At 45.4% G+C, this 27,171-nt stretch overlaps 1 protein-coding gene and 1 long non-coding RNA gene across 2 annotated transcripts in view; one reads left to right on the forward strand and one right to left on the reverse strand.

The window, feature by feature from the left end:
* Nucleotides 1–26,496, forward strand: LOC144095066 (uncharacterized). Its single transcript, XR_013306691.1, has 4 exons — nt 1–494; nt 11,699–11,937; nt 17,022–17,050; nt 26,201–26,496. It is a non-coding gene; the product is annotated as an uncharacterized LOC144095066 (long non-coding RNA).
* Nucleotides 1–27,171, reverse strand: part of LOC144094207 (uncharacterized) — a 464,015-nt gene that overhangs the window by 330,871 nt on the left and 105,973 nt on the right. The gene's annotated exons all lie outside the window — the stretch shown is intronic.

The raw sequence follows: 27,171 nt of genomic DNA on the forward strand, positions 1-27,171 counted from the left end.
GCTACGAAGAACTGCTGCTGAAGGCTTTTTGCTTCTACTGCAGTTGCGGTACCGGCTGTGACAGACAAGCGCACGTGTGAAGCCTGCAAGATAACCGGCTGTATCATCAACGGCTGCGCCTCAACCTGGCAACAGAGCGGCGCCTGCGTCGCAATACGTCACGGCCTGGACGCTATAAAAGGAGCCCCGCAACCACAGCCAGTTTCACTTGGCAGTAGCAGCGAAGCTGCGAAGAACTGCTGCTGAAGGCTTTTTGCGTCTACTGCAGTTGCGGTACCGGCTGTGACAGACAAGCGCACGTGTGAAGCCTGCAAGATAACCGGCTGTATCATCAACGGCTGCGCCTCAACCCGGCACCAGAGCGGCGCCTGAGTCGCAATACGTCAGGGCCTGGACGCTATTAAAAGGAGCCCCGCAACCTCGGCCAGTTTCACTTGGCAGTAGCGGCGAAGCTGCGAAGAACTGCTGCTAAAGGCTTTTTGCTTCTACTGCAGGTTAGTTATGAATGAGACGTACTCACAATTTCGAAATTTTAATTTTACGCTTCGTCGCTGCTGCCAGATGTGACTTTTACTACTTACATATGTTCTCTGCATGAGATGCTCCTGAAGTGCTTCAGCTTTTTCTTGTGGCGCTGACTGTGCGTTTTGAAAACTGCCTTATAGCTTGCTATCTTTTGTCATCTAGCAATGAGTAAGGAAGAGAAAGATTTAGCAAAAGCCTTTGATGATTTCAAGCGCGAAATAAGGGCTGACCTGCGAAATTTGAAAGACAGTGTGAAACACTGTAGTGACATATGTAACGGCGTCAACGAAATCAAATTTGAGATGAAAGAGCTAAGGAAAGAGGATCAAAGACTGACTAAACAAAATGAAGAACTAACTGCTGCAAACCGAAAGCTGACCGAAACGAATTAAGAACTCGAGCAGTATATGAGAGCAAAAAATTTGGAAATAAAAGGTGTACCTCAGGAAGGCGATGCAGCACACATAGTGAAAAGGATTGCAAGCCTGGTAGACGAGACTATTGTTGATTCTGATATCGATGTGTGTCACCGCGTCAGTACCTTCAGATTCGACGAGAGGAACATTGTCGTCCGTTTTGTGCAGCGCACATAGCGAGACAAACTTGTTGAAATGTAAGAAGCAGAAAATTGACACTAAAGACCTTGAATATGGCGGCCAAGGCACTCCTGTGTACGTGAACGAACACCTGATCTGGTGGAAACAAAAAACTTCTTGGTGCAGCCATTGCCCAAAAGAAAAGGTCCGGATGGAAGTTTGTGTGGTTTTCTCGCGGCAGAATTCTGGCTAGGACGGACGAGGGAGGCAGACATTGTGAGAATAGCAAATATGGCAGATATTGTGAAGATTTCAAGCTAGATACCATGACCTGCATTTCTATGTGCTACAGAAACCCCTAAAATCGACAGGCAAGGAAATTGCTGTTCCTACTATGACAGCCCTACATTCAACAAAACGTACACAAATAAAGATGGACTGCTTGCTACGATGCATCTGAATACGAGAAGTGTTTTAAAAACAAGATAGATGATTTCGAAATGTTTCTCAACTCACATACAGTAAAACTTGATGTAATATTCCTGACTGAGACATGGCTGACGAACGCCAATGGGCCGCCACACATTCAGGGTTATAAGAGCGTAACCATTAGTAGAGGAAATAGGATAGGTGGCGGCATAGCCATATACTTAAAAAAATGTTATCAATATGTAATTTTTGATATTCTAACTTAGGTGAACGAAAATATTGAAAGCCTTTTTGTTAAGATATCTAATGTGGTGATCGGTGCACTGTACAGGACGCTATCCGGCATTGTAGCCGAATTTATAATTTTTTTTCGAAAACGCCTTGGAATCACTTGGGAATATAGCTGCCTGTTTTGTTATTCCCGACGATGTGAACATCGATACACTCTCTGATAGACCATGCGCATAGGAATTTCTAGATATAGTTCATGAGCATATGATAACATATGATAACGCTACCAACCAGGATTACTTCAAATACAGCCACGTGTATTGATGTCTGCGTCATGACCTTGGAGTCGAGAATCTGTCTGCTGGTGTGGTAAGAAGCAATATCCGTGAACACTTGCCAATCTTTTGCCTGGCCTCTGTCGCGGAGAAAAACTATAGCAAAGGGAAGCGTAAGAGGTTACTGGTTCGTACAGTGAACGAAAACACGTTGGAAGACTTCCGTACTCTTCTAGCGCAAGCAGACTAGAATGCCATATTTAAAGACACCAACCCAATATCAGCGTATAAAAAGTTTCTACTTCAGTATCTTTCGTGCTATAACACAGCTTTTCCTCTGCGAGAAAGTAAGACAATAAACAGAAAAATAAGAAAACCTTGGGTAACAAAAGAACTATATAAAAGAATAAAAGAAAGGGATAAAATGCACCATGCTTTCATAAAGAATCGTGATCCGACTCTGCTTGCTGAGTATAAAAAGTTCAGGAATAGACTGAATTCGGACTTGAAGAAAGCAAAATCCGATTTCTATCAGCAAAAGTTTACTCAGATTAATGGAGACCAGAAAAAAAATGTGGGACGTGGTTAACCACCTTATGAGCAGAAAGCAGACACGAGATGGTCTGAAAGAGATACTGAGCGGCAACGAGCACGTCGATGGACAATAACTGGCAGATAAAATGAATCGTCACTTTGTTATATTGGCCACTATGATGGGCAAAATACGTGCACAAATAACAACTCGCCAGGACATAGCCTGCCAGAATCGATCATGCTTTTGCCATCTACTCCTGCTGAAATTTAGAGAAAAATCACGCATCTATGGAATGCTGCCGCAGCTGGTTACGACGGATTAAAAGCCCTGCCGCTGAAATACACCGTATCTATTATTTGTCCAATACTGGCACATATTATTAATACAATGCTTGAGTCTGGAGAGTATCCTGAAGAACTAAAAATTGCCAAAATCACACCCGTATATAAAGGTGGTGGAGTACTAGACATTAATAACTATCGCCCGATTTCTGTCCTGCCGGTTTTTTTCAAAAATATTTGAAGGGGTTATAGGCGACTGACTCGTGTCTTTTTTTGAAAAGCATCAGTTTATAACCTCTGCTCAATATGGGTTTCAAAGAAAAAAATCAACGGAAATGGCCCTGATTCATATTAAAGAAAAGATTGTGGAAAATATTGAAAACAAACTTTTCACCCTAGGATTATTTTTAGACTTAAGAAAAGCATTCGACACTATATAGCACGACATTTTGTTTAAAAAGCTTCATATGTACGGCGTACGAGGCGTAGCATTGCCAGTATGTTGACATGAATGGCGTATCATCCAATAAAATGCGCATTCTATACGGTGTGCCCCAGGGATCCATCTTAGGTCCGCTTTTATTCATAGCATACACAAGTGATATTACTTCAATAAATTGCTTTTCTGATATAGTTTTATATGCGCGTGATACGAATGTCTTTTTAACAGGAGCAAGCAAAGAAAGCTTGGAAAAGGCTGCTAATGAATACCGAGGTACATTATCACGGTGGCTTTCAAACAGTAAATTGAGGTTGAACACAAGCAAAACGAAGTACATAGTTTTCAAGCCCATAAACAGGCGAGACTGCACAACAATAATAGTTTTCAAGCCCATAAACAGGCGAGACTGAACAACAATAAATATAACCAATGACGGAAATTTGATAGAGCAGGTAAAAGAACACAATTTTTTGGGTATATTGTTCAGTGAAGAGTTTTCATGGACCACGCACGTTAATAAATTAACAGCTGAACTGGCCAAATAACTGGCAGCATCTACAAAATCCGGAACCTTATACCTACAACTTTCAAACAGATCCTATATTATTTCCTTTTTTACTCCTGATTGAGTTATGGAATATTAGTCTGGGGCACACGACAATCTATAACTATAATAAGTTAATTGTTGCTCAAAAAAAGATATTACCCTTCTGTGAGAATTACAAAGGCGATAGACGTAACTTGCAAACCAGGCCTCTTTTCTTTAAATACAGTATGCAAAAAGCAAACCAGATCTATTACTTCAAACTACTGCAATGGATCTAGCGAAATAAACTGCATGTCCCTCTGATAGAACATGTGAGCACATACCCGATCCGCGACCTTAAAAGGAGAGCGCCTTGAGGAACTTGAGGGTTCCTCACAGTGTGGACAGCTTGTTTGGGTGGGAAACTACGAGGCTTCTTCGGGATTAAGGCAACCAATTTTCGCCATATGTAGTCAGCAACTTGGTTCCTACAGAGGCTAACAAAGCGCTTACTCTAGGACACAAGTTTTGCATACACTCTAAACTTGACAGAGTGGAGCTGCTATCGCTTGTCAGGGATAGCACTGCGAAGGTGAACGCAGAGGAGGTTGGCCGGTGCATCAGCGAAGGTGTTGATGCCCTGAAGGCAACTAAGCAAAAGAAGCCCCAAGTCAGCATTGGTAATACGATAGCTTGTCTCCGAGCAGCGGGGCTCCGGCTTGTCCTATCTGACAAAGAGGGTGGTTTCGCTGAAATGGACTCAGACACCTACAACCAAAAGGCGCGGGAGGCCATTGCGGGAAACTTCCGTGCGTTGAAAACCGTGAAAATTCAGAAAGTGAAGAATGAAGCTGAGAAGCGGTGCAACGCACTTCGATTGTGCAAACTGGCTGCATCAGTTAAGAATAGCAACAACCTTAGCTTGGCGGTTTTCTTTTCCGAAAAAACCCACAAAACTGAGCGCGCCTTCAGAGTGATAGTTTCTGAGCACGGCACATGGCAGCACTGTCGGACTATTCTTGCAACGATCGTTACTGATGCTAAATGTGAACGACCCTTTTCTCGTTCGAAGTAGCCTTGAAGTCACAGATTTTCTCAGAAGCAAGTCTCTGAAAGTAGTAGGTGCTTTTTCGGTTGACCTGAAGGATATGTATTACTCACTGCCACACGCCGCCCTGTGTGATGTTGTCAGAGAATGCATTGAAGAGGAAGGAGCCATTCGCTTACAAAATTCCTGCGGCGTCAGCACTGAAAACTTTCTCGGGCTGCGGTCCTTCTACCTGCGTCCCACCTTTGTTGAGTTTGAGGTACATCTGTACGTTCAGAGAAAAGGGGTCTGCATAGGATCCTGTATTGCGCTCTTGCTAAGTGACGTTTTGCTTGCACGAGCTGACAGAAGATTGAACGAGGCCCTTCATGACAGAAATGTCGAGCGGGTTTTTCGGTTTGTTGATGACTACTTGATAATCTTCAGGCATTCAAGCGGCGGCTTCTCAAGGGAAGTTGAGGACCTTCATACCCTGTGTACAAGAATCTTGGGTGACTTTGAAGTCACCAAAGAAGTTCCTGAGGAGAACCAACTGCAGTTCCTCGATACAAGGCTCATTTTGGAAGACAGGCACCTCTGTCGGAAGTACTCTCCACGTTCGCAGAAGGGCTTTCTACCCTATTCTTCGGCGCACTTCAAAGTAGTGAAGCGTGGAGTAGCTGTTAGTGATTTAAGGAATGCCCTCAACAGGCCCTGTCACCACCGCATTTTCGAAAGTGTAAAGGCGCTAGCTCAAAGGCTGAGTGCTGCTGGTTATCCGAACGTTAACACAAATAGCATTGCCAACCATCTTTTGAATGAACTGCGTAGACCAGCCGACTCCAAACAGCCTGAGCGAAGTTCGGTCAAGACAGCGGCCATCACTTATGTCCATGGCGTTAGCCATCGGCTGAAAAAGATTGCGGGACGACGCGGTGTGCGTGTAGTAATTTCGGCACCCAACAAATTGCACAGGTTGTGCAGGAATGTAAACGGGGCAGAGAGAAAGCGAGAATCCTGCAGCACTAAGCACGTGACGCAATATGTTGACTGTCAAAGCAAGCTGATCTATGAAATCCCTCTCTCATGCGGTGCCGCTTATGTTGGCCCGACTGGCCGCTGCTTAAATGACAGATTAATAGAGCACGCTAATAACGTCAGAGTAGGCAGAGGGATCACACTCGCCAAGCATGTGACAACATGCAAATGCACTCCCCATTTCAACAAAAGCAAAGTGTTGCGCACCTACGCAAGCCAACAAAAACGAGAACTATACGAAGCTTTCGTCATCCACAGGAGAGGTGAAGTGTGCTTGAGCGTGCCGTCTCTTCGCTTATCGAGAAAAGAGATAGCCTTTTTAGATATTGACCAACAATAGTACCAATCTTATATAATGGTGTTCTTTTAGTTTTTATGTGTACCTCCTGTATATATAGCGCTTTCGCATGAAATACACTCAGCTGTAAGTTCGGTGCTGTGTGTGTTGCTTCTCTCAATATCTTGTCCCGTTTTTCGCGCCGTTTTCAGTCTTGAATCATGAACCAACTGGCCGAACAATCCTCCCTTTAGCTGTTAAACTAACAAACAAAGCACACTTATTTTGAGCGTTAAATCAAGCTAGTTGGTTCATGCTCCAGTGAAAGAGAAAAGTTGTTAATTGTGCCTGCAACATGGTCAGTGGATTCTCATTACAAAGTTACGGCGGGCAACGCTGTAAACGCGTGTGTAAAGACGCGTCAGAAGTATGCCCTCTATGATGACTGCTACGCGCCCTTCACTGAATAGGCTACGCAGTTATGTAACACGATCTATTCGCTGCTTTCGAGATGCTGCCAAGATGCGGACGTACCAAATATGGCACAGTCTTTACGCCTGCTGCGTGCGGCAAAGAACCGCTAACTCGCACCAGGTTGCATGCAAGCGTCGCCGGAAGGCGACGCGACGGACTACGTCATAAGAGATGCGCATTCGCTCGAAGCCGAAGGTTCGCTCTTAATACACCGTCTAGAAACCTTTCCCCTCAATCTACTCATAATTTAAGCATGCTGCCAAGCATCTGCGTTCTTTGCAATTCAGCACCAGCCTCTGAAGAGAACGGACACGTACGAGTGATTGACAGCCCGTGCCTAACATAACATGCATCTCACCGTCTATAACAGTCCGTAATACGTGATATATTCAATAAGGCAATTCTTATGAGCCATCAAACAGAGCAAACAGGATGATAAATATTTTAATTTTGTAGGTTGTATGTCACTGCCATAGCAAAATATCGTGCTGAATCGATTTGAGGCTCAAGGCGATACGGCGGCTACGAGGTCACGGCATGCTCCCCCGCAGTACAAAAGGCAGAGCAGCCGCGCAGCAATCGCAAGGCGATAATCTGCAACGATCCGCTTCCGGGTTAACTTTGTTTGTCGACTGCCAGGTAGGCGCCCAGCCCGCTGCTTTGTCCTGTCGCGAAAGTTCGCGCACATGGAGTTTCAACACAGGCGAGTGCGAGGATAGCTCTAGCCTGCGCTCAGCAAGAGAGCAAGATGCGGTGCGCACTCAACTTCGACTAGAGAGCACAGCTCGATGCAAGGGAACCCCCAGCGTTCTGGAAGCCAACTTTTGCCCACAAGAGAAAATCACATATGTTCCACGTCTCTGCAAAGAGTAGTTTTAAAAGTGAGCAGTTGTTTTACATTTCCATTCCATTCAGGCCAAACAATATGGCAGGCCACGTCATCACATCGGCGAATGATTTGAGCGTGTTGTGGACTCGCCTTCCAGCTCGGACACAACCGTTGCGTCCACATAGGCGTAGGGTGCTCAGCTGTTCCTTTACATGAGTAACCAAAAAAGCATACAAAGGAAGGAACTTCAGTTTGCAGTACTTTTGTCACTTCGATTCTTTCTAAAACGGTACGCATCGCCAAACATCGATCAGTTCGCCACAGTGCGAGCTCAAAAGTGCCGCTGCATTCACAACGACAAGCTGACGCAGTGTTGGGAATCTCGCGAATCGGCTCGTGCGATTAGCCGGAACGCTGGCCAATCACGCGAGCCGAAGCCCCAGCGAGAACCCGGCCTCTGCAAGATCTTAACCTTATCGCACACACCACGCTAAAACACATTGCAAAGGCATCATATATACTTAAGAGACAGCCGTGAATGCAAAGTAAATTAATGGCTTTGTGATTGATTGCGGTAGCGAGGCCGCGGGACGATTTAGAAGCTAGCACTATGGAGCTAAGCACACGACGCTCGGCGCTACGGCTGCGTCCACGGCGTGAAAATGAAATCTCGCCTCAGCACTCGTCCTCTTACTTTTAGTCATGTGTCAACGCTGGACTTTCAGCACGAACGATTTATAGAGCGTAGTCCTCTCGAAACCACAGGGTGGATGCTGAACAATATAGAGCTCGGGCTTCCCCGCCCTTTTGTGAGATGCGAGCAATGTGCCCATGGATTAACATTTATTTATAGCAATCCATCTCCATTGCACGCAAGCGGTCGCGGTGGCTGAGTGGTTATGGCGCTCGGCTGCTGGCCCGAAAGACGCGGGTTTGATCTCGCCCGCGGCGGTCGAATTTCGATGGAGGCGAAATTCTAGAAGCGTGTGTACTGTGCGATGTCAGTGCACGTTAAAGAAACCCAGGTGGTCGAAATTTCCGGATCCCTCCCCTACGGCGTCTCCCATAGCCTGAGTTGCTTTGGGACGTTAAACCCCCATAAACCAAACCAAAAAAATTGCACGCAAAATCTACAATGCCGCTATTCATTCGGGAACCATCTTGCGAACTGCTTCTGCGCATAAAAAGTATTCGTCATCCGGAAAATTGAGAGGTACGCTTTCGTTTACTACATTCCTGGCTTCAAAAAATAAAGGAACGTTTTGAAGGTTTTCCGGTGGATTATTCTATGCTTATGTCTGACAAGAAACGCTTGTGATTATAGCATGCCGGTCCGAAATAGAAAATTTCTATTTATTGATTGATCAAGTTTCTGCTATTTGCAGAAAGGAATTTTTTTCTGCGTGGCAACAAAAAATTTCCGCAAAAGCGCCTGTAATCTTACGCACTATGTTTTACAGTCATGCCTATAGGAAAGGTTCAGAAGGCAAACAGCGTGAGCTAAAAGACCAGCATAAAATATAAAAGATGTCAATAAACACTTAGCAGCAGGAAAAAACAAATGAAGCAAGCACAACAAACAGCGCAAAGATAACAGTGCGACGAAGATATGAATAAAAAGCAAATTGTCTTGATACAAAAGAACCAGCAGTCGTTGTAATAAAAGGAATTTTGCTGTCGGATACCAATCTCTAAAAACTAACTGGTGTTTCCTGTAGTTGAGGCAGGCACTAGAGAAAGGCGGACATCTTATCACAAGTACTCTTCAAATAAAGTTTCCATTTTACGGCCACGTTAAAAGCAAGTATGAAATTCTTTAGGCAAGCAGCTTATCCATGCACATGCTACAAAGTAAGGCGATGTGAGAACGAATTCATTAGGGCTGTATGTGGTCAGGATTACAATCGGTGCAAAGGTGGTGACACCTGAATAAATTTTACAGCGACAGCGTATAAAGATTTTTCACAATTTTAAAAAGCGTCGCTGTCGCCACTCTCGTCCCCGTCCAATATCGGAACAGAAAACGGAAAGGACACAGACACGGCACGGTGTATGTGTCTGGTCGTCCTTGCCTTTCTTGCACTGTTATTGTTTTTCCGAGTACGTGCAACTAACTAGACTGAGGTCCATGGTGGAGAGAGTTTGGTGAGATGGTTCTTGATAATCACAAAGCGAACAAGGGAGGGAAAACTTCACGGTGGGCTTGCCAACATTTCGGCAACAGGAGTTGTCTTCGTTTTGGCGAGGCGTTCATCAGTGGCGGGGTTTAAATGGGATCATCCCTATGTGGGGATGGTGTTATAATGGGGAAGGTGAACCTTGTCCAGGCATGACTGGCTGCGGCAGTTCACTAACCGGTTGACCTGCAAAAGTGTGAAAAGGAAAAGGGCAGCTCAGCAGAAAGTAATCCCAGGCGTGGAGCATGCACAGACAGCGTGCGTGGGCTTGGAAGGCCGTGCGTCCAGCTGCGAAAAATGTCTTGGAACGAGTGGCTACTGTGACCTGAAAAATTCAGCTAAAGAACTAGTCAGCACGGCGGACCGAAATACAAGATAAAATATATAATAAATAAAAAAGAGAAGCAGAAAAAGCATGAAAAGAAAGGCGAGGGGAAAGGGACTGCGGATGACAAGTGTTCCTCAGAAGTGATGGCAAGAAAAGCAGGGCACAAGCTAAAAAAACGATGGAACAAATAACAAAGAAAAAATTTCATTCATTCATTGAACAGAATGAAGAATCAAGAAACAGCAAACTAAATGGTGATTGACCTGACAAAGCAAGGAAGCTACTGAAGGCACCCCCCGAACAAAATTAGTCAATGCGGTCACAACTTCGATTAACTTAAGCTGTTCGTTCTTCAATCAGGCTTGAAATCTGCAAGAGACAAAAAATACAGGGAGGAATTCTGAATCCACATATGAAAAACCCTAAGACCAGCCGCGATTAACATATCCAGAGAAAACTCACAATTTCTCAGCTGCAGTTCAGAACTGTCGCAATTATTTAAATAGGTCTTGCACATGCTCAGAGCATTTACCTGCACTTCATACAGCAGCTTAATCGTTTATTTCACCCTGCCCTTCCGGCCGTGACCAGTCATTTACCCCCTCAATGACAATTTTTTCTACCTTTTCTTTGTTCAGTTATTTTTAGCTTGTCCCTGCTACTCTTGCAATCACTGCACAGGAATACTTTTGTTCCACATTCCTTTCCATCACCGCCTTTCCTTTGAAGCTTTCGCTAATATTTTATCTTCTCTTTACTGTAGTTTTTTTCGGGTATATTATACGACCATGCAAAGTAATCCCTTATCCGAGTTTTTCAGGTCAGCGCAGCCAGTCATAACAGGCCACCTTTCAAGCCCACGCTCAATCTGTCCGCGCTCAACATTTCCGGATTACTTTCTGCTGAGCTGGCCTTTTTTCTTTTCGCAGTTTTGCAGGTCAGCCGGTTAATCAACTTTACCAGCCATCATGCCTGGAAACGTTCACCCTTCCCATCCCAAGAGCATTGCCCCTTTACACCCTCCTCCCCCTCATAGGACCTTCCTCCTCGGAGGGATGTCCCACCCCGCCAACGATGAACGCTTTGCCCAGACGAAGAGAAATCCCATTGTCGAAACGCTCTCAAGCACCCTGAGGTTTTCCCTCCTTTGTTCACTTCTCGAATAACTAGACTGACGTTATGCACTTGGTGCCTTTTAACCTTTCCGGCGCCGCTCATCATTACCTAAGATAAAAACATCCTCATAAATAGGCTATGGAGGCTTAAAGAAAAGAAACTTGTTTTCTTCGGGTATCTGCATAATTGTGCAAAAGTGCTTTTGTGATGACAGATTGTTGAGAATGGCGAGTGCAATCTAAGCGTTTTATTTATTCGATTCCAAATGATTCTTATTGCCCTTTATGCCAAGCGGCTCATTCGGGTCATAACGGGAGCATGACAGACCTGGAGCCAATCACTAATTACAAGGAGAATCTTTAATATAAAATCGGTTTTTATTCTTGCCCCATTTTCGACGACAGAAGGGGCAAAAACGCCTGCTTGCTTCATCAGGCAGCCCAGTCATCTCCACCAAAAACGATCCAACTGCGTTTCGAAGAATTAAAGCCTACGAAAAACAGCCACCCTTGGCAGCGTGTATTAGTGCACGACTGCGGCTTGCATGGCTTCCCCTATCGATAGACTGGATACTGGGAAAAAACTCTGTTCATTAAGCCTTGTATTCTCTTTGGTGTGACAGTATTGCTGTTTTTGTTGTTGTTGCCCTCAGGAGGAAAATGGCGCATACCTGCTGCTGGGGATTGGCCAAGACACAGGAGGCGATCGAAAGGTGCTCAAAATGGCAACATTGTACCCGAGGCATGGCTTCCTTCTCTTTTTAACTCCAGTTAACGCGAGGGCGTTAAAGGCCCCGTTGTACAGAAACTCCGGATTGGCGTCGTCGTTGTGAATGAAAAATCAAGACCATGACTCTGACAAGTGGTGCCCAGGAAGCAGCCTAGGAGGCAGGTAGGTCACCTATAAGTCACGTGACCTTGCGGCCTCTTCACAACCTGCCCGTCGGATAGTGGGCGAACTGCTCACCGTGGCAGGTGGCAGTTAAATTAATCAGTGCTCGCTTGGGAAGAGCAACCTGGGCCGAAGAAGGCTCACCGCAGAGAGCACCTACCATCGCAAGGCCGTTGTGCAACACTTACAGGATATGAGGGCTCCCTGGGATCTATGAATGTAAAATTCAGAATGAGCGTCTGCTTATATTGGAATTGACCTAATTACGCTGTTGCATCATACCCTTAAGCCGGAGCTTAAGTGTCCCTTCAAATTTTTTTATTTAACGTGGCTACAGCGTAATAGCGAAGCTACGGTAACTTATAGTCCTTTTCCCCAGATCGCATTTACGGTATGAACCCAGATTCGGCATCTTTTTCTGTTGCACTGGCCGTAAGTTTTGAAATATAAATACGGGGCGAGAATAAATTCCAGACCAAAGAGCCAGTGACCCGCAAACGCACATGTCCACCTCTTAGCGCAGCTAGACGCATCCCACTGGAGGAAAGCATCCAATTCATTCTCCTCAAGGCGCTCCAAAAGCAAAAATTGGGCTGGGGAAAAGTACCGCTCACTCATAATCACTGCAATTTGTCGGACGGGATAATGCGAAAAATTCCCAATCAAAACCTTTTTTTTTTCTGAACGTGCACTTCGCGCCATAATAACCTGGAATTAAATGGTAATATTAGCCTTCGTAGCATTGTTAAAGGTCGTGCGGCTGAGTTAGAATACTAATAGAAACCTCAACGCGAAGAAATTTCGTCATGAGAAGGTAAACTCGCTGATCGGCTAGAAGAAAGTGACGTCACCAGATTAGAGCATTAGCACTGGCTGGAGAGAAGAGATGTCATCAGACGGGAGCATATTCACCTGCTGAGAGAACGGATGTTACCAGACCATTCGTGACCAGAAATAACGCCAAAAATGACCTCTAACTCCAGACCAGAAACGACGCCAGTTTTGATTAGGGCATGAACAGCTGCTAGTGCTATCCGATTGCCTACACATAATGGAAATAATTATAGAAGAATCAGAATGTGATGGAGCGCATACGGGAGGTTTCCTGAGGTCATGAATGGCAGCTTACCAATATCCCTCAAGAGAAAAGTATACAACAGCTGTACGTTACCTGTACTTACCTGCGTGGCAGAAACGTGGAGGCTAAGAAAAGGCAACTTAAATGCTAAGGCAAGATAACCGCTGGTCCTCAAGCGTAACGGAGTGGTTTTCAAGATAAGGCAAGCGTATATAGTAGGGGGGAGGGGGCGCTCAAAGTTTGATGGGCTGATGAGATCAAGAAGTTAGCGGGATACGGGGCCGCATGCATGGCAAAGGACGGGGTTAATTAGAGGGACATGGAAGAGGTCTTTGCCATGCAGTGGGCGTAGTCAGGCTGATGATGACGCTGATGATTTTTTATTAACTTATTTACTGAGCGGGCTTCCTGCCAGAAAACACATCACAGTTATAATAGTCATTTAGAGGGTTGTCTGCTGATCAAATTGGTGTAGCATACGAAAATTTGAAAGGGCGGGTAGAGACAATGGACGTGAGAACAAGACTAGTTCTCTTTGCATCTTGTCTGTTATCTGTTGTCTTTGGCTACTCTTTCAAAATTCGGCTTACAAGGTGCACGTTCCAAGATTCGCATTCAACGAGGACATAAGGTTTAGGGCACCACTCACCGTAAAATCTGTGACCTTGCGGCGTTCACAGCTGTGTGAAAGCGCCTTAGTAAGTCAAAGTTCTATTGTTGAAGCGAGTAACAACGGACCCAAAAAATCAGGAGAACAAAAAGGGGCGCCCTTCAATGACGCATACTGTCTCCTGACAGCTGAAGTTACCCTGTGGTATCAGGTTGAAATGAATTAAAATCTGAAGCTGCTTCCTTGGTGTATCCTCTATTTTTGTAGTTTGTGCATATGTATCTGCGGAACGAGCGTTAGCAGTTAAGTTCGGTAAACCCACGGTGGCACCTACATAGTGATAACTGCATTATAGTTTTGCAGCTGGGAGCGTTCCTCTTCAGCCCAGCACAAGGTGTGGTGCCCCGCGCGCGGCGGCGACTGCGCACAAGAAGGGACAGCCAGTGCCCCCCTGTGGTTGGCGAACGGGGTGTGCCACGTGGTAAAGATCACACAGGCTCATTTTGCTTTAGTTTCTACAAGGACAGCTATTGAGCGCCTGTTCCTGGGTTTCGCGTCGCTGTAGTAGTAGTAACAGTAGTCGCACCGCGGAAGGAGGAGTGCATGACGAGAGTAGGCGAATGCGCAACCAGGGGGCCATTACCATCTGAACCATTCGGAGGGTGGGCATGACGGGAGGAGGAAGACGGCTACATGAAAGGTAGATGGGCGGCAATGCGCAATTGGACGGTGGTTGCAATGGGAACCACTCTCCGGTGAATACCGCTGAGGAATGAAGGTATGGAGAGAGTGTAATGCTGCATCGCAGTGGACGACAGGAACACCGCGGCCGAGCAGGGAGTAAAGCCTTTAGATAAGGTTTTCTGCCACCAGGTTAACTAGCGCAACCTCCCTTCCCCCACGGCTCTTCCTCCTCAAATAGCTTTCCGACTTCCGGTTTAGAACGGAAGAAAGCGCTGCCGTTTCTCGGGGCGAATCTGTGGATGCATTGCATCGATGCTGTTTTCATCCGTCGCCGTATTGCTGTTTTAGTGCTATTTTTTTCAATGTGAGGAAAAAAGCATATCGCGCTAGTGGATCGTGTCCGCATGCGATGATTACACCGTGTGAGAAGCGCCTAAATTTCAGAGCGTTCAAGCTACGAAGTTCACTGACGCCGAGGGATAGGCATCGAAGCCGGTGCTTGTTGGTGCCGCGGTGCTCCTTCGCACCCAATTCTTAACACCAGTCGTCTCGAATTATGCTCTTGCATCACAGACTGTAGACCGACGTCTCAGCAAAACGATATGCGGAACCGATGCGCGCGACATTTTTTCCTCCATGCGAGCAGACACAAAATAGACGCCAACTTCCGGCGGAAAACGGAAATCGGAACCGTAAAAGCTACATCTGGATATTGAAAGAAGGTAGCGGAGCACTTCAAAGTTTGGCGCTACTTAAAAAACGCGCCCCAGTGACAATAGAGGGGTTTTAGCCGGGAGGCGTAGACACCAGCACACCGGTGGGAAGGAGTACCTGCTCTTCCCCTGGAGCGGTCACTATGCTCCGAGATCAGTATGACACGTGACTATTATTCCTTCTCTACTATCCTTTGCGTGCGTAGTGGGGCTTCAAATGCCTTCGACCCGAATTTTATTCTGCTCGACTGCCGACCCTGTGCCGCTGGACAAAGTTTTAACATGTTAGCGTTAAACACCCTGTTGTGCATGAAACTTCGGTGTCGGCGTCGGTGTTGTTAGTGAAAAATCCCGGCCATGAATCTGGCAAGTGGTGCCCAGAGAGCAGCCTAAGAGACTGATGGATCACCTAGGTCACGTGACCTTGCGGCTTCATGACATCCTTCGATATAAGAAATTGTTGGTTTCAGGCCACTGCTGTGAAAACTACCAACGGTAGTCATTTGCATTCCCTAAGGCTCACGAATTCACGCTCTACTGTCACCAAAATTGCACACACGAACCCTGCGGTCTACGAGAGTGTGACGTTGTAATGTCACGTGACTTCCTGTCATTTCGCCCTCTTCACCTTTTACGAGGAAGCAGCCTGGACTGCTCTCGATTGTGCTCGCTGTGCGCAGTGAAACTGCTCCTGTTCTGCCAATGGATGAAAGTGCTCCCAACCCCGTTCGCCCAGCTGAAGGCGCCCGCTCTCGCGAAAGGAGTGATGCTGACTGCTCCTGTTCGCTCACTGGAATGTGCCATTAGTATGCGCAACCGGACGGGACTTGCCGCGGGGACCACTTGGCAGACTACGTTGGCAGCAAGAGAGTTACCATAGACGAAGAGTCAGGGGATAGATAAGGGAATGTGATTATTCTGGAATGAGGAGGGTATGGCAAGAGGTGAAGCATAATCGGATAGTGTTACCGCCCGAGACCTCCTAAGGGTGATTATACCCTGGAAGTAGGAGGATTTGGCCAGAGCGGAGTTTGTAACCGGAAGGTGGTCACCACGGGAAACGTCCGTAGGGTGGTTGCCGTAGAAAGAGCAGGGTAAGGTGATAGCTGAGGAATGCGCAATCGTCTGGTCGTTGCCACGGGAAGAACTCGGAGAGCGGTTTCTGTGGAAGGAGGGGGGAGGAACAGAATCCGTCCTTAAATATAAACTAAATTTGAGTTTTTAGAAAGTAAGCTGCGTGTGTGTGCTGCTTTGTCGCAGGAACACACCGCATCGGCACGCCTGGAAAAAAGCGATCGGTCTACTGTTTTTTCCGGCCTACGTAGAGGAGGAGGAGGAGAGGAGGCGCCGCCGCGGGTCGCACACACGAGATGCCTCGCGCATGCCCGCCGCTCGTCGATAACTTCAGATGCCTCACACCTGCGCGGCGCGGCAGTCGCTCTGCTCTCTGTCTCGTTGGCTCTCCTTCCGAGTTCGTTTTTATTTTGTGAAGAGTGAAGTTAGACTGCTCTTAATCTCCACGCTGTCAGCACGTCTTTTTTATCTTGCAGCGAGGACGAAGCCCTCGCTGCAATTGTAATGAAAAGCAAACGCTAACTTGAAATACCTGCAAGTTCAAAGAAAGCGAATTTTTCGTCCAAAATGCCTACTCAAGCGACACGCTTAGAATGATGAAGCTTCTATGCAAGAGCACTGAAATCGAGCGGGACTAAAGCAAGAAAGCCTTTCTGCTGCGTGATGAACAAAAAAAGGAAAGTGCAGGTTTTTTCGTTTGATGTGGTCAACAGTTGGAGAGTCAAGTTACGTAATGATCACAGTAAGAGTGAATCATATGACCGATTATCAAAGACATCGGACATGCAACCATAAATTCACGCAGAGTGGTAAATAAGAGGATGTCTTTGATGCCATAGTTTTTAAGTGTGTAAGCCACATTTATTCTAATCACCAAGACTTGCTTGCGCAAGGATACTAATGATGGTTTGCTTCCTTTTTTTAGGTGGAGTTGTTGCCTGTTGATGGAGCAAGGTATTGACGCTTCTTTACTATCTCAGGCCGAGAACAATGGCAGCTTTGAAATTCATAATTCCCCTTCGGGACGGTGGTTTTTACTAATTGCAGTTTACAGATCACCTCATTCCACACCGCAGTTTGTAGATGAACTATACGATTTCAATAATAGTGTTGATCATGAAAGAATCTTGTTAAGTGGTGACTTCCGCCTACCCTCAATAAACTGGAACACCCTTTTCATAATCCCAATCATGCTTCCCACGAATAGCGCGTGCTCAATATTACGCTTAGCAATTACTTGGAACAAGTAGTCAGGCAGCCAACACGTGTGTATGGTACGTGTTCTACTATAGTCGACCTTGTTTTTGCAAACCGATCGATTAGTGACATTCATGTCTAAGTTCTGCAGGGAATTTGCGATGGTGACACGGCATGTTGTTCCTTCACTATTCAAACTTTCTGCAACAAGTCTGTGGAACAAGCATGTTATATAAATGACTTCTCGCGTGAAAAAGACGAGAGCGTGTTGGATTATTTTGATCTTTGCTCACCAGCTTCCTATATGCAGTAATACTCATGAGCATTGGAATAAATTTTAAACAGTGTGCACTCACTGCTTTGTTACTTTGCCTCGAACAAAATAAAAAAAAATCACTCAAATGCTCTCTCTGGTTCACGCGTGAAGTCCTGCAGTTCAAGATAAAAGTGAAACATTTAAAGTGAGCAGGCACCAGTCTTTTCACTACTGAATTTTTTCAACCACCAGCTAAAGTCGCTGTGAGCTCCGCTCAACGCCATAACTCTGAATACAGACTACTGAAGTTGATTCGACCAAGAAAAAAGGAATAGCGCACACACGACACCAGCGTCGTTCACCTTCACCATGTTGTGTCTGCTTTCTTCGTATCGAGCCAAGCAGCCGTTACAATACCGTCATTGTAACATCACCGGGGCTTATGTCAAAAGAAAACGCCGATTGGAAAGAAACCTGTTGAATGAGTAGATAAAAGCGATATCGCTACACAATTTAGCCGTCACTTGCACAGCGTTCGTTAATGCAAGTGTTGGATCTGATCACGTTACTGCGCCTCCTGTTATACTGCGCCTCCTGTTATAATATCAAGACCTGGAATTGTTGAATTGTTCACAAACTTGAGAAGTAAAGCGCCATCAGGTCTCGATAAAATAATAACAATAATTGGTTTTGGGGGAAAGGAAATGGCGCACTATCTGTCTCATATCGTTGGACACCTGAACCGCGCCGTAAGAGAAAGGATAAAGGAGGGAGTGAAAGAAGAAAGGAAGAATGAGGTGCCGTAGTGGAGGGCTCCGGCATAATTTCGACCGCCTGGGGATCTTTAACGTGCACTCACATCGCTCAGCACACGGGCACCTTAGCGTTTTTTCTCCATAAAAACGCAGCCGCCGTGGTCGGGTTCGAACCCGGGAACTCCGGATCAGTAGCCGAGTGGCCTAACCACTGGGCCACAGCGCCTGGTAAACGTGAAAAATAAAAATTGGTTTTTGAGGAAACGAAATGACGCAGTAACTGTCTCACATATCTCGGTGGACACCCAAGCGCCCTGTAGCGGAAGGGACGAAGGAGAGAGTTAAAGAAGTTAGGGAGAAAGAGGTGCTGTAGTGGAGGTCTCTGGAAGAATTTGGACCACCTGGAGATCTTTAAAGTGCACTGACATCGCACAGCACACGGGCGCCTTTGCGTTTCGGCTCCTTCACGTTTTTGTGTCGGCTTACCGAAAATCTTTCCGATTTTCTTAACTTCATTTTTCCTGCATCTTTTTCATCGCCGGTATTTCCTTCAGAATGGAAAACTGCACGTGTTCTTCCTGTTTTCAAGAAGAGGGGGGCGGGATGTCTGTTTGATATCGAATTATCGTCGAATTTCTGCCTGTTGCAAATTGCTGGAACACATTATCACAAGGTACAGCCTTTGCCAGAAATAAACAGGCCAGGAGGTTCGCTTACAAGCACATTCGAGCGTCTTAGATTTCTGGGAATGGCGGATGCGATTGCCTCTCTTTGTGAGACTAAGGTCACAGGGGATGCAAAATGCTGCAGGGCTCAGAGGAAAACCCATTGGGTGGTATGTTTCTGACAAAGATTGTGCAGCATGGTTATCCCCTTGGCAAGGAGATCATTTCCGAAGAACAACAAGATGTTCAAGACAGCAGCTGACATCGGTTGTTCACAGTTTCGTATCTGCCCTTGATAAGTGCGAACATGTTGACATAACTTTTATAGATATCAGTGAAGTATTTGACCTCATCTCCCATTTTTAATGAATTCATAAGCTTCAACAACTCTGTCCTCCTAATTTTATAGTTATTTGGGTTTCTGTTATTATGTAACCAAAATCAATTTATTAGTTTTGATGACTATTTGTCAAATAACTTTCGTATCTCTTCTGGTGTCCTCCAAACAGATGTCCTTGGTACCTGATTATTTTCTATATATATGGACGACATCGTTAAAATAATCTGATCCCGCTCCGACGAGACCGTTTGGCGATGTGTTGTTTAATGCAATTACTTGTCGTGAACGCCAGGTCTTCCTCAGTTCCAATCTAAAAAATATTCAAAAAATGGTGTAATAAGCGGAACACAAAAATTATCGTTAAAAACTGTATTTATGAAACTCAAGAATAATATGAACCGTCTATTGTACCATTGTGCTCTTTCAATATTACCGCTTCATGAGGTGTATATATATATATATATATATATATATATATATGTTTGCGCAAGAATATATATACCTTGGCGTGACAGTAAGTAACAATGTAAGCTTGAATAAGCGTATAAATAACGCATGCGCAACAGGTTTTCGAAAGTTTTGTGTGTAGCCACAAACTGGAAAATGCTCAAACAGACTTGCAATTTCTAGCACAATCACCAGAGTCTGACCCAAGTTAGAATACGCATGTGTTGTTGGGACCCGTTTGCTAAAATTAACATTCATGTGCTTGAAATGATTCTTCGCCAGGCCATTCGATTCATCTTTTCGAAATCCTGTTCAACACAACCGCCAATCGCCATAATGTGTGAACACAGGATTCTAACAACGCAGGTAAGAAAAAACTTCCCAGATTAAAATTTATTTTTGCTCAACCATTACAGGGTGTCATTGTGCCCGGCTTCCTAGGTTTAGCCATTTTCCAGACACGAGCATTGAGACATCGCAACTTTGATTCGTTAACCCTATTCACCAACAGAACTTAGTATTAAAAAGAAAGAGAGGATAGTATTCACATCAGCAACCAAATTCATACAGGAATTGTTGGTCATCTCTCTGTCCCTCTCTACAAAAGAATGTTCATCATAAAATGCAACCTCGGTTATCGAAAATTTCTTTCTGTCCTGGAAGAGTAACAAGTTTGTCCTTTATGTGTCTTGTAATGTAAGCTCATGCCAAGCGTGTGCCCCGATCCATGAACCACACAGGTGTAGGCGTCGGAAGAACGTCTGTCGCGGCCGAAGCAAAGTTTTAGAAAACGAAAAGCAAGGAAAGGAGAAGGGAGGCCAAGTGCGCACTCATATCGCTTGGTGGCCAGACTCTGCCGCAAAAGAGTAAACCGCGACACGGCGACTGTCCGTGGTTACTACAAAGGGTTTCTGTCCGAAAAAGATTACAGGGAACAATAAAGGTTCCACTTTAGGATATGACGCAATAGCGTATTGAGTTAATTCCCATATGTGCAGAATTGGTCATTCTATACTTCACATTCATAGATACCTGGAAGCCCTCATACCCCTCATGCTGCAACGGTGCAGCGGTTAAGCGATGCAGCACTGCCCTGCGATGGCAGGTGCTCCAAGCAGTGGCCGTTGTTCGGCACAGGTTGCTCTTCGCGAGCGACCAATCATTAATTGAACTGCCGCCTGCCATGGTGGCCAGTGTTCTCACCATCCGGTGGGCAGGTTGTAATGACGCCGCAAGCTCACGTGGCTCACCTGCCTTCTAGGTTTCTCTCTGGGCACCACATGCAAGAGGCATGCTCGGGATTTTTCGCTCACCACGCCCACAACGCCGGCACTTAATGTTCTGGACAACGGTGTCCCTAACGCTCCGTGTTAAAAAGAAACAACGTTATTCAGCTAACGCTTTACCAGCTTTTCGCCCTCTAGGGCAGGCACGTCCTCACCGGAGTGGTCCCGCCATTGGCACCGGACGACGTCCTGAGCGCGCCCCACGACCGGAAACTGCCGCTCCAGGGCAGGGACGCTTAGCGCTGCCTCCTGTATTATTCCTATGTCGAGAGTCTCAGGCCTCTCGGAGGAGGAGGATCGCAGGGGCATTTGTGTAGATTGCAGCATTGTGTGGCTCGGAGTTACTGGCAGATTTGACAGACGGGGCTGTTCTTGGCGGGGTTGATTATGGAGAGGGTAGGTGGATGGGTAAGTTTGAGGTCGGGAGTTTGGGCCGAGTGCACAGGGGCCAAGATCACCGCGATGTGTAGTGCAGAGAAAATGTAGGCGGAGTGTAGAATGGCAAAGGTGTCCATATGGATTCGGTCTCTTTCGCCTCGTACGTGCTGTTCTGATCACTGGAAGCGGTGAATAACCACCATTGTTTCTTTTCTGCACCTGCACTGCAGGCTTGGCGACCTATTCAGGGAACGCGTTCGTCTGCCGGCGTTCGTGACGTGCAACGCCAGGAGCTCCAACAGCTGTGGACAGACAAATTGAAACGTCCGCGCTATGGTTCTGCACGAGATGCCGCGTCTGTAGTTCCCGACAAATCAACCACAAAGGTTTTTTAGTGTGGTAGCACTTATAAATAGTGGCCATAGCCCGCATTTAGCCGATGCATTTGTCTGTAGACTGATTTGTGGTAGGCTGCTCACATGGCCACCGGGTGGAGGGCAACATTAACTTATTTTTTATTTCCTCTGACTTTCCTGATCGAGCACATTTTCGTCTTACCTTCGGTTAACTCATTAAATAAAGAAGGTGCATGTATAGTACACACAGCATTTCTTCCCGTATCTAGTGTAAATATGAGGTACTATAAAATGGTCACATTCTTCCGGATCGAACTTACTTTTCGGCCTGCTCGTTCCGAAGCGAGAGTTATAATGTTTAACATATATCAAATATTCTCATAATGGTTCTACATTTATAACACTCGCCATTTCTATATTGTTTGTAGTAGTGGAAGGCTTAAAAACTCCGTAACTTATGTTTTCCGCACATTTCATTATTATTTTAATAATCTGTCTCCTTCTGGTCTCGGAACAAAACCCAAACAATATTATGTCATATTCTAATATTGATGTCACGCCTTATTATCGATTGTGCAATTGATCTATACTCTGTCTCAGGTTAACATTGGTGCATGATTTGAGGTGATAGAGATGTGCAGCTACTGACCTTGACTTTTTACATACTCTTTCAACATGGTAGTGCCAAGAAAGTGTGGTATGGAATGCAATTGAAAACATTTGACGGATGCTCTGTGTTGAAGTGGAACCCGTGAGCAGTTTGTGCGGCTCTCCGCGTGTAGCAATGCTGGTTCTGACAGATCCAGCCTCTTATGCGGATTCTGAAAACAGTTTTGTTTTATAACTGTTAACAAAGATGAATTTTCTGCGAACAATTGCATAATTTTGCGTATGTCAAGCTGCATGCCTTTTACTGCAGCATCAAAACTCGGATGTGCAAGAAGAGTGCGGTGTGTCATCGGCAGACTGAAGCATTTCTGAAGACAAGTTGACCATACATACGACGTTAATATATACAAGTCGAATAACTATGGTCCCAGGGATGACCCTTCGGGGACGCCATACCCGGTTAACTGCAATTCGATATATTTGCTATGTATTTTTGCTTGTTGCCGGAGGTTCGTGAAGTAATTGCTGCACCACGAATTAAATGGTTCTCGGAATCCCATCTTTTCAATTTAAGTAATAGCTTATCTCAGTCCAAGAGAATGCAAGCGTAGCAGGAGGCGGCTGAAATTTAGGCGGTCGGATGACAGTAGGAAGTTTGGAGGCATAGGATGGGCGCAGCTGCCAAAGGACAGGGTTAATTGGACAGGCATGGGAGAGGAATTTGCCATGCAATGCGTGTAGTCGGGCTGATAATGAATGAATGAATGAATGAATGAATGAATGAATGAATGAATGAATGAATGAATGAATATCTCAGTCCACAGTTTCAGTTTCAAGCGCTTTAGTGAGGCCCAAAAACAGGGTTATTGCAATTTAATTTTGATCAATTTTTTAGTGTATCTAGTATCAAAAGTCCTCCAACAATGCAATGGTACTACGTCTTTTGTTGAATCCATATTGGTTCTGTGAGACTGAGGAGTTTTCTCACCAAAACTGGTCATCACCGCATGAATAAATTTCTCCATAATCTGTTAAAGCACAGAGACAATTGCTGTGCGCCTACATTTACTGACTTCATCTTTAACACCCTTTTTGTAAATTGGTCGAATAATAGGTATTTTCATCTTTTAGGTATTATTCCCATTTAAAAAGTTTCTTTCATGATTGCTAGAAGTAGATCGTTGAAATGATTAAAATTCATATCAATATGTCGTATCCTTATACCATCTCTTCCGAGCGGTTTTCTAAAATCCAGTTGCTATACGCCCCTGTTGTCAGCGGTCATAGGTGGCAGGTAAGCTGACTTACCCCATTTTGTCCCGCTATACCGGCCATTTGTCGATCTTTGCATTGCACTCCTCACGGATCCAAGTACTCTACGAGGTGACTGTTAAGTACACCAGGAAAAGCAGAGCGGTCGTATTTTTTTCAAATTTACAGCAATGCTTTCGTCTATTATTGGCTTATTCCTTCTTCCCATGAGTTCATTTCAATGTTTCCACGAGAATTTAACACGTACTACCTCTGCGGTCTGAAAATTTCAGCGGGAAGTACCGTTTTTTTGCCATTCGTACTATGGCAGCTACCTGGTTCCCTGGCTTTTTGTATTCTTTCTTGAAATCCATATTTTCAGTGTTTTTCTTACACTGTTTCCAAAGAGCACCTTTTTCATCACAAAGTTGAGATCTTTTCATAGTCACCTATTTATTGTTAGCATTCCTTTGTTTGAAGAAAACGTTCTTGAGGCCTTTAAATAAATTTTGCTCGTTGTGTCGACAAATATTTTATAAAATTCAGTGTGGTCAAAATGCATTATTGGACTCTAGTTATGATCATTAATTAAATTACCTACTGTTGCGCTGTTTTTCTGTCACCATTTCTTTTTGTCTCTGACTGCTCTCTTTTCATTGAATGTATGTTAAAACAATAAAGTAGTGGTCGGCCATTTTCTGCTCAATAACGGCAGATAAATTTTGCTTCCACCTTGGTACTACAGTGTAATCTATGCAAGTCTGTGTGAATTTGGAACCTCTTTATTGCTCTATTGTATTCCCTTCAATTGCATTGCGTAGTCCATACCCAGCCATTAAGTCATGATATTTCTCCACGCTTGGATTGTTAATTCATGAGGTATGAAATTGAAGTGGCCTAAAAATAAGGGATTTTTATTATGTACGTCCTTCAGCATTACACTTAAGCCTTCCATAAAATCGTTCACATCGGTATGAGGAGGCCTGTGATAACATAGCCCTCTTAGTATCAGCCAACACAGCTATTAACTCAGCGAACAGACAGTTCTAGTTGGACGTACGCAGTGAGCTTGAGTACGCAACGACACTGCGGGTAACAAATGCGCATGCACAGAACGCAACGTATCTAGCCGCGCGTTGCGGACGCCCGCCCGCTATAAAGCATAGCGTAGCGTACGCAACGTGGGACGCTACGTGCTGCGTTGACAAGATGGCAACGCCCAGCTCGCCCGCTTCGGAATAAATACCATGTCACCACTTGGTTCTCTTACCGAATAGCTCACTCAAATGGAAGCGGTTCGCTTTTATTTCGCCTTATCTTGCCCACACGCACTGCTATAAGCTATGACTAGCCTCTGTTTTTCAGATAATTTGGCAATTTTCAAGCTCCTAAGCCTAACTAAATGCTGTGCATTTTCCTCGCAACAACGACCCCTGGCGAAGCTGTTTTCTAGGTTTTAGTCAGTTCTTACATTTGCTTCGGTTTACATAGTTTTTCTTCTTGGAACAAAAAAAGGCTCGCAATGCACTCACCCTAGTTATTAGTACTCAAGGATGAAAATTTCTTCAACCGAGCGTTGATTGATCCGTCGCGGTGGATTAGTGGTTAAGGCGCTTGACTACTGATCCGGAGTTTCCGGGTTCAAACACGACCGCAGCGGCTGCGTTTTTATGGAGGAAAAACGCTAAGGCGCCCGTGTGCTGTGCGATGTCAGTGCACGTTAAAGATCGCCAGGTGGTCGAAATTATTCAGGAACCCTCCACTACGGCACCACTTTCTTCTTTCACTCCCTCTTTTATCCCTTCCCTTACGGCACGATTCAGGTGTCCAATGATATATGAGACAGATACTGCGCCATTTCCTTTAATAATAATAATAATTGGTTTTGGGGGGAAAGGAAATGGCGCAGTATCTGTCTCATATATCGTTGGACACCTGAACCGCGCCGTTAGGGAAGGGATAAGGGAGGGAGTGAAAGAAGAACGGAAGAAGGAGGTGCCGTAGTGGAGGGCTCCGGAATAATTTTGACCACCTGGGGATCTTTAACGTGCACTGACATCGCACAGCACACGGGCGCCTTAGCGTTTTTCCTCCATAAAAACGCAGCCGCCCCATTTCCTTTCCCCCAAAACCAATTATTAGTGTTGATGTGCTTTGAAGTCTTGTCACTAGAAGGCGGTACTGTCTACGCGCGCGCCTGAGGGACGCTACAGTGGGGCCAACTAAAAGTGCCGTGTTTGCACTATTCACTACTTACGCAACGCAGGAAGAGGTGCGTACGCAAGCTTACTGCGTACGCCCAAGCTAAAAGATGTCTAATATCAGCTTGAGTCCTAAAGATGCACCAAGGTGCTCGCTTATGGTGAAAATCGTTCTTCCACCGCCTTTTTTACTCACACACATTAAATCATTATCGATATCTCAAAAACTACAATCCATGAACACTGCATCTGAACACCGGACCGAAGGGAAAACCGAACTGCCAGCGTACTTAATATACATTTGGCGTAAGTACGTAAATCGACAGTAGTTTCTTTTCAGCTTTCTTTTGGCCCTACTCGCAGGACCTTTTCGGAACGCCAGTAACATCGGAGCGCGGCGCTTCAAAGAGGACTGGGACACGAGCGTCGAAGCAGTGCGTAATTACGAGCTGATGTGCAGTGTTCACACGTTACAATACCACCCTGCACTCCAGCGCGTAGACGAAGAGGATCTCTACTGCGTTACCTCTACATGTTACCTCTTCACGAGGTAACATGGGAAATCAGGTGACGACAAGCTGAAAGACAAGTTCTTGTGTAAATGGTAACAACGTATCACAAACAAGCAAATCGCATCTGTTCATTGTAGTAAAAGTGTATTTGAGCAACATTAATAAAGTTGAAAGGCGATGACTGCAGTTGTACTGTATTGCTTTTCTGCTATTGATCAGTTTCTATGACAGGGCTTTATATTAGATCACTGAAATCAGGTACATTTCAGAAGAGGTAAGTGTAGTTGGTATCGGTTGTGTTCTGTAACTCGTACATGACTGGTACTGGCCTGCAGCCAAGCCTTTCTTAGATTATGTGTCCATGCTGCAAGCATCATTGAGATGCTGAATAAAGACTCCATTGCATTGTACTCTACTGTATTAGATTATAAGGTGTTAATGGTGAGCGCCTGGCCGATCACTTTCTTTTCTGGTCCTGAAATGGCCCATTTAGCAGACGCATCCCACATGGGTTGCGCGAGAGCGCGCCAACATAAGCCTGCGAGCGCAGAAAGGAGCATGGATGCAGCACTACGGACACGGCGAAAAAGAAAGATTTAAGCTTACCAGCTCAACACATTAATCAGCGTAAGCTATTGGCATTAGCGACTGAGAGGTCTGGAGTGGCAGGCCCATTCGGACGTTTCACAGGCGACTGACCGGTTGGGTGTCCATACGCTCACGTGCATGCGAGCCTTCTTCCGCTTGTGGTCTTTGGTTCGATCACCTTCATGGCTCACTTCACAGACTCCGGGGCCCGCTTGATTTAAACAAATAGTCTAG

Source organism: Amblyomma americanum, chromosome 6, assembly GCF_052857255.1.
Source record: "Amblyomma americanum isolate KBUSLIRL-KWMA chromosome 6, ASM5285725v1, whole genome shotgun sequence".
Taxonomy (NCBI): Eukaryota; Metazoa; Arthropoda; class Arachnida; order Ixodida; family Ixodidae; genus Amblyomma; species Amblyomma americanum.